Genomic DNA, 12877 nt, shown 5'->3' with positions numbered 1-12877 from the left:
GTCCCTCCTTATCTGCAGGGAGCTGTTTCAAGATCCTAGTGGATGCCTGATGCCAAAGACAGTAAGGAACCCTATGCACATGTTTTTCTTATTCATGTATATTTTACTACAGTTTAACTTATAAATTAAACATAGAAGAGAACAGTAAGATATTAACAACAATGTCTATAAATAATATAGAACAATTACAACAACACACTGTAATAATAGTTATTTAAAACTTAGGGATTGTTGATTTCTGGAATTTCCCATTTAATATTTTCAGACTGTATTTGATCCCAGATAATGGATATCACGAGTAAGGGTAAAGGGCGGGAACCTTGAAGCTGTGATTGTCAGCTCAGGTCTCCAGGCAACTAGGCATGAACTGGATCTCTGTAGACAACTGCTGGACTCCCCGCTAGCTGAGAAACCATTCACGTAGAAATAGAGTCTTTGCTCATGAGAGAAGAAGCTCATTCCCAGTCTCAAAGGATGGAGTGTAATGATTGGTCCAGCACCGTCACCTGCCAATCATTGTCTTCATGGATAGGAGCTGTTACTACAAGTAGGTGAGAGAGGCATTCTAGGCAAAGAAGAGAGGCTGCAGATGGTATGCTGAGCCCATTGTTTCTGTCTATAGAGACGGCAGATGTTCATTTCCATATTAGTCCATGAGGGCAACATATGACCCAGTGTAGTACATCCCCATTGTCTGAGCAGCCATTATGCAAGTCCTCACAGTTTGCTTCAGACTATATGAGGATTTGCTATATTAGGAAATACTCATGAAAGACCTAAAGAACTGGCGAACTTGCAAAAATCAGTCCCATTCAAATGTCACTCCCACTTGATGTGCGCATCTATCTCTGGCTATGCTAGTCACATGTACATTAGTATTTCACAAAGTGCGACCCGGGGGTACCTGGAAATACGCAAACTGTTCTGGTGAAGTGATATTGTAAAATTTCCAAAAGATACAATGTTTTCATGAAGTTGATAAAGTGAGGTTGGAGAAGGTGATGAGCAAAGGTAAGAGCCCAAGGATGCTGCTTGGAAAAAGGAAGATTGGAACAAGAAAGGCTCAAGGGAGGCCCTGGGGAAATCCATGAGATTCTGGAAGGTTCTGATAGATGAGTGCCTCCTAGGATCAATTGTTTGAAAGGCAAATGTCCCTTGTACCTCTATATTAATTAGTAATTAATGGTAAATAAAGATGCTGTCAGTTCTTTTTTTTTTCTCCAGGGCTGAGGACCGAACCCAAGGCCTTGTGCTCGCCAGGTGGGCGCCCTTCCGCTGAGCTAAACCCCCAGCCCTCTGTTAGTTCTTATGGGAAAATAATATCAATAAACAATCAACATTCAGTTCTTTGTTTATTCTAAGAGGCTGATCATCAAAGCTTCAAGCCACAGTCCTCAAATCTCAGCCTCCTGAATAGCTGATTATAGGTGTGAGCCACTGGTACCCAGCTCAGGTAAGCCAAATCATGAGGGAGTTTTAGATAAACATGTTAACATTTTCAGGCATTGTTCTCTATATTCTAAGACTATCAGCAACTGAGATTATTGAGACCTCATAAAATGCACACTGTTTTTGCTTTGTCGTTGCCACTAACTAGCTGCCTGACTTTTCACAAACTACCCCTTCTCTGGGTCTCAGTTCCCTTAGCTACAAAGCGAGGACATTAAAAAATAGATTACCCATCTCAATCCTGGCTGGAGATTAGATTCTGGAGGGAACCTTAAATATATGTTTTCTTTCAGAAGCTTTAAGTACTTCTACTGTTCCTCCCCCTATATCAACACTGGTGGGATCCCGGGGGCGGGACCCTGGCCAGTGATGTTCTGCAAACTTCTCACTGACTCTGGTCATCGGGAATGGGGACCACGGGATTAACTGGCTTTTCATGTTCACTCCACTGTGGTCATTATTTATTTTTCTTAAATACAGTACAGTTTTAGCCTCATGGATAAAGAGAGGTACAAGGGACCTGTTTATATAACCTGATCCCATTCCAATAGGGTTTTAAACCTTTGTCATAAATAGTTTTCTGAGAAACAGTGAAGTTTGCAGGGAGGAAGGGGGGAAACACACCACCACTGTTTTTGCCACATTTTCTGTGAATGCAGATTCTCACCTCACAACAAATCCATGTTCCAGTGAGACAGATTGCTACCACCTTTCCATAGAAATGCCCCCACGGGCGCTGTGAATAAAAGGAGGTGACAGACAGAAAAGGAAGTGGATATGGTGACCCTCTGGATCCAAATAGCTGCTGCACTTAGCAGTGAACTTGGGGCTCCCCTAGCTTCTAACTCTTCTGGGTTGTCTAACATTGCCCAAGGATGTCTGGAGAGCGACAAGTGCCTGGCATGGCCAGGTCTACGGCCAGGCTGGTCAGGCAGTGCAATGGTCAGGACGTACCTCTGAAGCGGCTGACGGAGGGCACCGTTTCCTGGGGAGTTGGCAATCAACCTCAACTGAACACAGCTGCAGTCTTGTTGTTGGATTCCTTTTGTTTTCCCTCTTGGAAGTGGAAACTGCTCTGAGGTTATTTCTAGAGGACTTGGAAGAGACTGAATGAGAAAAGATTTCATTTCAGCTTCTTGTGATGACTGTCACAGGCAGACTTGAGGACACAAAGAATCTCTTCTTGTCCAAATTGTAGTCAGGTTCCCCTTTGCTCTCTTTTTGACTAGGCCTACTTTTGGTCCACTTGGCCCAGTTTTAGCAAGAATTTTGCTAAGGCTGTTTAGGGAGAATCACTGAATTCTTGATATGTGATCACCCTGGAAGTAGATTCCTTCCACTTCAGCAGGGAGGTGTACAGGGTAGAGGTCCTCCTACCTCCCCACGCAGCACTGGGGAGACTGAGTCAGGAGGAATGTGAGGTCCAGGCTGACCTTGAGCTCTATAGCAAGACTTCTGGCTCAAAAAAAACCCCAACAAAACAATTCAACACCCCAATGTCTGTCTCCTGTCACTTTGTACCTACTCCCCTCTTTCATTTTCTATACTTCTCACCAATCCTATCTGTTATCAGAATTGTGCCTCATCTCTCCTATTGTTAATAGTCTTGACCATTTCTGTTATAGTCTGAATAAAATCTTCCTTGGAGTTTTCACCTTCTGCTGATTAAATATGGCTTGTTCCCCTGGGAATTTATGGTGGAGTTGATTCCTCCTGAGATGTATGAGGAGGGTGAAGACCATCTGATGATGGAGTTCAGACATGGGATTGGCCTTTGGGAGGGACTGGGCTTTGATAAGGTTTTAGTCCCCATGAGGGAATACTGGTTTATAAGAATACACACACACACACACACACACACACACACACACACACACACACACACACACACACACACACACACACACACACACACACACACACACACACACACACACACACACAGAGCCAGGCACTGGTGGTGGCTTGTGCCTGTAATCCTAGCTCCTCTGGAGGATGAGATCTGAGGATCATGGTTCAAACCTAGCCTTGGCAGGAAAGTCTGTGAGACTCATCTCTGATTAACCACCAGAAAACTGGAAGTGGTGCTGTGGCTCAAGTGGTAGAGCGCTAGATTTGAGCTGAAGAGTTAAGAGACAGAGCCCAAACCCAGATTTTAAGCCCCATGACCAAATACACGCGTGCGCGCGCGCGCGCGCACACACACACACACACACACACACACACACACACACACACACACACACACACACACACACACACACACTTCCTTTCTTGCCCTGTGTTACCTGAAGACTCTGCCAGAAAGAAGGCCATTGCCAGATATGGCCCCCTTGATTTTGGAACAGAACTATTAGTCAAATCAAAACTCTTACTTTTATAGTTTATTAGAAAGAAAACAAAATCAGACTACGGTATTGTATTATTATAGGAAAGGGACTAAGACAATGCTAGAAAATCATCAGCCAGACAAGATCACTGGAGTGTTAGCATCTCAGGATATTTACAAATCAGGAAAACCATGCAGTTCTGGGTTTCCAAAGTCTAGGAAATGCTTGGTTAAATCAACAGTTTGCTTTCTTGTACACTTCTTTAGAAAACTAAGAGGTTCAATGTCTTTTCAAAAGTAGGATGTAGGGGCTGGGAAGGTGGCTCAGTTGTAGAGCACTTGCCTTGCATGCCTGAGGCCCTGGGTTTGATTCCTCAGCACCACATAAGCAAAAAGAAAAAAAAGCTGGAAGTGGCACTGTGGCTCAAGTGGTAGAGCGTTAGCCTTGAGCTGAAGAGCTGAGAGACAGTGCCCAGGCCCAGAGTTCAGGCCCCACAACCGGAACCCCCCCCAAAAAAAAGCAGAATGTAAACATATAAGTTCCCAAGTTTATCTGACCTTTTTAGTGGGTGCCATTGTGCTCAAGGTCAAATTGTACAAAGCATCAGTGCCAAAACTGGACGGGTCCTTGGTGGGGGGTTCTAACAATTTTATCACTTGGAAACAGGGCTTAAAGGTGACTGGGACAAACCTTTGCAATATATGGACAAGGAATCTGAATTCCCAAGGGGCTACATGATAGGTGTCAGGCTACACGGATGGTGAGATCCCAACATGAAGTTAAAACACAGAAGCTTACCCTCCTGGACCTTGTTGATTGAGCTCTATCCTTTTTTTATTAACCAATAATTGCAAATCAAGCCAGTAACCATGGCTCATGCCTATAATTTTAGCTACTCAGGATTACAGGCTGAGACCTAGTGGATTGAAGTTTGAAAATAATATTGGCAGAAATGTCCATGAGACTCCACCACCAATTATCCAGCAAAAAGTCAGACTGGGGACATGGTTCAGGTGGTAGACCACAAGCTGTGAGCAAGAAAGCTGAGTAAGAGTGTGAAGCCATGAGTTCACGCTCCAAGAGTGGCATAAAAACTATAAATCAGCAACTGCTTATAAACTTCCTGCTACAGTGTTGGCATTGAGCTCAGAAAATGCACAAGGCTGCCATAAACAATAACTATAGACAAGGTGGCTCAAGAAACAGAAATGTGTTTTCTCCCAGTTCTGGAAGCTGGAAGTCCAAGATCCAAGTGTTGTTAGGGTTAGTTCCACTGAAGTTCCCAGTGGTCTTGGATGAGGTCACCCTAAAGACATTTTAACAGGATCACCTCTGAAAAGACCCTCTTGTCCAAATAAGGTCATATCCTAGGTTATTGGGGGTTAGGATTTCAGCATTGGTGATGAGGAATATAATTCAGCTCCTAACACATGTGCTGCATAGAATGGGGAATATTGATATTTACCTACAACTGGATTTTGCTGTAATAGATCTGTCTGGAAGAAATTAAAGAAAAAAATTCCTACCAGTCTCTTGGAAGCTTGAGTTCTCCTTTCTCTCAGAGAAAGAACGTCTTGTTTGTTTTCCCTGCCTGAAAGTATAAAAAATGGTCCAGGACTGAGTAAGACATCCTGACAATGAACTATCGCTGACTGTGTCTGGAAGGCCCATACTCTAAAGGGAATTAGCTGTTTTCCAGGAAAGAGAAAGACTCAAAGTTTGAGAAGGCAATGGCTTTGTGTGTGCATTTGTGGGAGAAATGGGTGCTCTGAGAGTAGGAGGGGCAGGAAGAAACAGGGTCATGGGTGGAGACACTCACACATCTGCTGGAAGAACTGAACACTGGGAGCTCTCACCACTTTAATCTGTGATCTGTTCTGTGGTGATTGACCTTAGATGTCTTTGCAACCTTGGTGTGAATGCTTGAGAGCAAGTGATATGGAGCAGACACAGACAGCAATAGAGGAAGTCTAGCCAGGCTGATGGGTAAATCTAGTTAGTAAAGTCTAGGGGAGGTGAATAAAGCCAGCAGTGCAGGATTTAAAGAAAAAAAATTTAATCAAGGAAAAGGATGTGACATTGTACAAAAAGAAATATACTCAGGGCTGAGAATGTGGCTTAGTGGTAGACTGGTAGAGTGCTTGCCTAGCATGCATGAAACCCTGGGTTTGATTCCTCAGTACCACATAAACAGAAAAAGCCTGAAGTGGTGTTGTGGCTCAAGTGGTAGAGTGCTAGTCTTGAGCAAAAGAAGCTCAGGGACAGTGTGCAGGGCCTGAGTTCAAGCCTCAGGACTGGCAAAAAAAAAAAAAAAGAAGAAGAAAGAAATGTATTCATTACCTCACTGTAACTATAACCCCTCTGAACATCTCATTTATAATAAAAAATCAAGGAAACATGACACCATCAAAGGAACATGGTTAGGTTCCAGTAACCAAATCCAAAAAACTGGAGATTTACAAATTGACCGACAAGGATGAACAACACCTGTTTTAAGGAGGCTGGGCAAGCTACAAGATAGACAATAAATTTTTTTTTAGTTTATTTGTTGTGCTTTCTTTTGCTATCTATATTGCTACTTTGCTAATTTTCAGTATGCTGTTTTTTTTTTTGTTTTTTGGTGCTGCGATTAAATCTAGTACCTTGTACATGCTACTGAGCTATATCCCTTGCCTAGTATATTGGAGTTTAGACAATAAATTTTTAAAAATGCTTATAGCCTGGCTCCGGTGGCTCACACCTGTAATCCTAGCTACTCAGGAGGCTGAGATCTGAGGATCATGGGTCAAAGCTAGCTGGAGCAGGAAACTCCGTGAGACTCTTATCTCCAATAAACCACTAGAAAACCAGAAGTGGCACTGTGGCTCAAGCGCTAGAGTGCTCACCTTGAGCTGAAGAGCGCAGGGACAGCGCCCAAGCCCGGATTTCAAGCCCCATGACCAACCCAAAATAATAACAATAATAATGCGTAGACAAAACAAAAAGTCAGAAAGAGAACTAATTCTTTTTTTAAAAAAAGAACTTTATAGAAATACTGAAGCTGAAGATTTGAAATGAATGAAGTGGAAAATCCAGATGGAGTGAATGAAATGAGCTCTGGCCCATGGTGTCATAGGTGGTGTTTTTCTCTTTTGTGACCGCCTATAGAATAATGGTGCACTTAATTTCCAACACACTTCAGACTCTGTTAAATATAATCTTACTTGTTAAAATGGTTAATGACTGATGGAGAAAAGCTATATGATGTAATGTACGTTTTTCTTTTGAGGTTTACTACATTTCTTATTAGCTTGCAACTTTAATTATAGTAGGTCTTTTCATAGCTTTTGTATCTCATTTGCAGCAATCATTTTGCCCAATTTCTTTGCCTGTAAGTGTGTGTGTGTGTATGCACACGTGTGTGTGCACACATATGTGTGTGTGTGTGTGTGTGTGTGTGTGTGTGTGCGTGTGCTCCAGTGTATCAGCTCCACTTCTGGCTTTTGGGTGGTTAATTGCAAGAGTCTCACAGACTTTTCTGGGCTGGGCTTGAACTGTACTCCTCAGATCTAGGCCTCTTTTTTTTTTTTTTTTTTGTCGGTCGTGAGGCTTGAACTCTGGGTCTGGGCGTTGTCCCTTAGCTCTTCAGCTCAAGGCGAGCACTCTACCACTTGAGCTACAAGCCACTTCCGGTTTTCTGGTGGTTTTATTGGAGATAGGAGTCTCACGGTCTCTCCTGCCCGGGCTGGCTTTGAACCGTGATCCTCAGATCTCAGCCTCCTGAGTAGCTAGGATTACAGGCGTGAGCCACCAGCGCCCGGCAGATCTAGGCCTCTTGAGTAGTTCAAATTACAGGCATATGCATCAGTACCCAGCTTGGCTCTAATTTTGATTGTGATGTTTTGTTACAGGGTGCTTTTTTGTAGACTACCTTGCCTAGGGCTTCACACTAAACAGTATTTTGTTAAGAGACTGCAACAGAGCAGAGCAGGAAAAAAAAAGGGTGGCGAGCAGCTGAGAAGGAGGGAAAGCCAGTACAAGGATGTATCATTACTTGGCTTCGTGAGAACAAACGCAAGTTAAAATAAGACTCCTTTTCAGATTGCTTGCCTTAGGTAATTCTCAATTGCAAGTACATTCGTATTCTCATCTCCTCAAACGTGTATCCCTTAGAAGAGTTGCTGAGCCTTTTGGCAGCTGTCTTTTTTTTTTTTTTTTTTGGGTCCGGTCATGGGGCCTGAACTCTGGGCCTAGGCACTGTCCTTCAGCTCTTCAGCTCAAGGCTAGCACTCTACCACTTGAGTCACAGCGCCACTTCCAGGTTTTTTCTTTTTGCTTATGTGGTGCTGAGGAATCGAACCCAGGGCCTCATGCATGCAAGGCAAGCACTCTACCACTGAGCCAACTTCCCAGCCCCTGGCAGCTGTCTTTTTCTTCCAGCTTTTTGACCCAGAAATATCTTTCTCAAGATCATTGTAAAATACAAACATTGAGAGCCATCATTTTGAAAAGAAAACATCAAAAGAGCTTGTGCCCTTATCTCTCAACTCCTATGGGAGCAGGGGAAACTAATTTTGTTGAGATCCTGGCTCTAATTTGCAAAACTAGCTGCTGTCTTGCAGCTTTGAGAGGTTCATTTTTCTAATGGATAAAACCAAGAAGCTAATAGTCAGCCCAATTTCCAAGGAGGGATAGGATGATCTATTTGTGACAAATGATGCTACCAAGTCCTTTGCCTGGAGAACTAGCTGTTGTCTATCTTAAAAACATGTGCGGTGGGTATATGTGGCTTTGCCTACGTATCTTAGCAATGTTTTTTAGTGTTTTATCTTGTTTGTGGAGAGGATTTCCAGGTTGGGAGATTGTGTTGTTGTTTTTTTCAGTCATGGATTTGAGCTTAGGGGTTGGGTGCTGACTCTGAGCTTTTCTGCTCAATGCTAGCTCTATCACTTGGAGCCACAGCTCCACTTCTGGTTTTCTGGTGGTTAATTGGAGGTAAGATTTTCATACTTTCTTGCCTGGGTTAGCTTTGAACTCTGATCTCAGATCTCAGCCTCTTGAGTAGCTGGGACTATAGGTGTAAGCCATTAGAACGTCTGGAGAGATTTTGTTTGTAGTTATCTTTCTCAAGCAGCTACCACTGGATGGAACTAGCTCTCAGTCCTGTGGCATCATGACACCTGAGGATCCTGGGATCCCTGAGAAAATGCATCTCATCATTCTACATGGGGTTCAAAGAGAGACCCTTTCACTCCTTGGCTATTTACCATGGTTCAGAGGAGTGTTTAGGCCCTTATTTGTAGATTGTCAATACCAGTTCTCCACCAACAAATGATGGGGGAGGAGTAAAAGGTGGCCCAGAATTCCAAGTAATGGCAATAATTCCTGTCTCCATCTAATATTGTGTCTAACTTAATAACCTTAGTTAAATTGTATTTTCTAATGTCACTAGGAAACGGAGCGAGTAAATGTTTAGGATGTTTTGCCAAGTCAGCGATGAAATTAGATAGATTTGTAATAAAATTAGTGTGTTGCTTTCTGGTGAAGGATATCAGATATGTTTTTGTTTTACATAGAGCTAACTAGAGTCTGGGAATGTGGTTTAGTGGCAGAGCACTTCCCTAGCAGGAGTAAAGTTCTAGGCTCTAGCCCCAGCACCACAAGAAATAAAAATAGATATAAGAACAAAAAATCAAGATCAGCCATATCATAACATGATCAGGAGGTATTTTATTTATAAATATATTCTTTCAACTACAGCAAGTGATAGAGCATTCGCCAGGAAGAGAAAAGTCACTTTCTTACCATGCTGAACATATTAAAGAACATATGAATAAAAATACTCAAAGTAATGACACATAATAAGGTACTTAACTGTGAGTTGTTTAAAGGAGTCTTGGATGAACTGATTCCAGTTGCTTCTATAAGACAGAAAATACAAGAAAGCAAGCCATGAAACAGGCAAGAGGGTCAGTGGCAGCACGGTGAGTGTCTTGGAAAACCTTCAGACACCAGTGACCTCTGTCAAGGGCAGAGCCATTGCTGAAGAGATGCAGGGGAATGGCATGGTAACAACAAAGAAAAACCTTAATCACAGCTAAATTCTACGAACGCAAGAGGATGGTAATAAGATGTACCACAATAGAGAACCAAATAAGATCCAATCGGGCAATAACACTGCTACCAGAGAAACCAGAAAGTGCAATTGTTAAAACTATTAAATATGTTCTGGATGCAAGAGATGTTTTATCTGCTGGTAATGAAGTGTCTTTTTAAAAGAGAGAGGGAAGCAGGGCTTTGTTCCAAAGGGATGGAGGCTAGGTGGAAAAAATAATGCTGGACCTTTCAGGATTGTAATGCAGAGTTCCTGTATCTAAGTCAATACTCTTGTTAGAAAGGAGCAGACATTTGGCAGATGGCCTGGAGCTCCCTGTGTGAACACAGTGGAATGTGAATCCCTGACTCCCCAAGACCTCCAAAGCATTTCCAGCTAGAGTTGGGGTGCAGTGTGTCTAAGCAAAATCCTAAAACAGCATAATAGGTATTCCTCATACTTTTAGGCTCACACTGTCAAGAGAAGGACGATGTTGCTGAGACCCATTGCTCAGTAAGAAGACCAGGAAAATGCAGCCACCATAAGGCTGCTGCTGCTGTTTCTAAGAAGCCAAGAAACATCCCAATAGTATCTTAGGTAATAATGTCCATTCACTGTCTGTGTTATACCTAAGACTTGGCTGTACTCTAATTACAATGACTTTATGTGAGCAAGCATTCTTTTCATTTAACAGATGTCAAAACTGGCACAGAGAACTTAAACAAGTGATCACAAAACTACTAAGTGCCAGGATTCCAAAGCGAGCCAATCTGATTTCAAAGCCTCACTCTTCACATTCTCCTTCTCTCTCTCCCACATATTTGAGTTTGAGCTCAGGGCCTCGCACTTGATGAGCTAAAGATGCGGCTCAAGTGGCAAAACATCAGCAGTGAGAAAGCAAGTTAAATGAGAATGAAGTCCTGAATTCAAACCCTAAGTAGCAACACACACACACACACACACACACACACACACACACACACACACACACACACACACACACACACACACACACACACACACACACACACACACACACACACAGAGCAAGCTGAAGAGAGGTTCACTTTTTTTCTGGTTCTGTGGCTTGTACTCAGGGCCTGGGTACTGTCCCTAAGCCTCTTTGTGCTCAAGGCTAGTGCTACTTAAGCTACATCACCACTTCTGTTTGTTTTTTTTTTTGAGTAGTTTATTGGAGATAAGAGTTTCATTGGAATTCTTCTGCCTACGCTGGCTTTGAACCATGATCCTCAGGTTTCAGCCTCTGAAGTAGTTAGGATTACAGGCATAGTAAGCTACCAGTGCCTGGCTCAGATTCATATTTTAAAATGCAATTTGGAAAACTTCAAAATAAAAAATTTACATTAAATATTCAGAATAAACTCTACAGAGACACTGTCAAAAAGAGATTTAGTGACTTGATGGTTACCACTGAGGAGTTTACTAGGAGTTAAAAATATAAAAGTAGACTACAACAATTAAAAACTGTGGAGCATATATTGAGAAGCTCAAGTATACATTTAATATGAGTTCCAGAAGAATTTCAGAGTGAGCAGAGGAGAAAAAAAACAATAGTAGCAGAAAAGTATTAATGAAGAAATATCCATATTCTTAGACTAAAAGTACATTCTGAATATTTTTCATGTAAAAATAAACTCATTGCTCAACACATGGGAATAAAAGTGTAGAACATTCAAGATCAAGGAGAAATTTTAGATGTTAACAGAGAAATGAAGACAGGTCTGTGCGGAAAGGAGAAAACCAACATCAAACTTCTTGGACAGTAATAGAAACTAGAAGGCAAAATAGTGACATTTTCAACATGCTAATTTAGGATTAACTAAGTTGTCTGACTATTCAAAGGTAAGCATACACTAAAGGCATTTGTCAGACTACATGAGGTATAGAAAACAACCTGGTTGAAACACAAGCCCTGAGTGATGACATGAACTATAAGAGGAAAGGTAAGCAAAGAAAGCAATACATTTTGATAAATTTAACTAACTTGGAAGAGAGTATGATTTTACATTCGAAAAACAGAGAAACAATGACTAAGTGAATGCAGAGTTTTATTGGGCAATTAAAGGACTAAAGGTCTTTGCTATACATGTAGGAAAAAAATTCTAAATGACTTTATACTATAAAGGATAAATTCATAGGTCAGTAAGTATATAAAAGTTATGCATAATCGCAAAAACAACAGAAGTGCATGCTGTGCTTTGTGGCTCATCCTACTTGCCGGGTAGGCAGAGATTGGGAGATCAAGGTTTGAGGTCAACCTGGCCAAAAAAAGAATTCACCATACCCCTTCTAAACCAAGACCTGGGCACAAAGGCACACACACTTGTCATCTCAAGCTACAGAGGAAGCAAAATGTCTGAGCACAGTGGCTCACGCCCATCATCTTAGTGTCAAGGGAAGCACAAATAGGATTGCCATTCAAGGCCAGCCTGGGCATAAAGAGAGACGTTCTAAAAAAAATAACCAATACAAAAAGGGCTGAATTTACAGCTAAGCACACTATCTATTTGTAGCTTGAGAATAGGCTTGTGTTATTAAAGCTAACTCATGACGGGTGCTGGTGGCTCACACCTGTAATCCTAGCTACTCAAGAGGCTGAGATCTGGAAATCATATTCAAAGCCAATCCAGACAGGAAAGTCTCTAAGACTCTTATCTCCAATTAGCCACCCAAAATAGGTAGAAGTGGAGCTGTGGCTCAAGTGTGGTAAAGCACTAGCCTTGAGGAAAAAAAAAAAAAAAAGCTCAAAGGCTCAGAGTTCAAGCCCCAGGACTGGCACGCATGATGCATGCACGCACACACATACACCACCCCCACTACCACCACCACCAAACATCAATAAAAACTAAACGCACTGGGCTGGGAAGGTGGCTCAGTGGTAGAGCGCTTGCCTTGCATGCCTGAGGCCCTGGGTTCAATTCCTCAGCACCACATAAAGAAAAAAGCTGGAAGTGGCACTGTGGCTCAAGTGGTAGAGCGTTGGCCTTGAGCTGAAGAGCTGAGG

General features: G+C 42.3%; 1 long non-coding RNA gene across 2 annotated transcripts in view; it reads right to left on the bottom strand.

The window, feature by feature from the left end:
• Window positions 1–2522: 2522 nt before the first annotated feature.
• LOC138822443 (uncharacterized) overlaps window positions 2523–12877 on the bottom strand; it is a 46171-nt gene continuing 35816 nt past the window's right edge. For both annotated transcript variants that reach the window (XR_011370461.1, XR_011370460.1), the window contains exon 6: window positions 2523–2555. This is a non-coding gene — a long non-coding RNA (uncharacterized lncRNA). The remainder of the gene's footprint in view (window positions 2556–12877) is intronic.

The sequence above is a fragment of the Dipodomys merriami genome, unplaced genomic scaffold (genome assembly GCF_024711535.1).
Source record: "Dipodomys merriami isolate MVZ:Mamm:240054 unplaced genomic scaffold, mDipMer1.0.p SCAF_110, whole genome shotgun sequence".
Classification (NCBI taxonomy): Eukaryota; Metazoa; Chordata; class Mammalia; order Rodentia; family Heteromyidae; genus Dipodomys; species Dipodomys merriami.
This window is presented reverse-complemented; position numbering and strand designations above follow the sequence as displayed.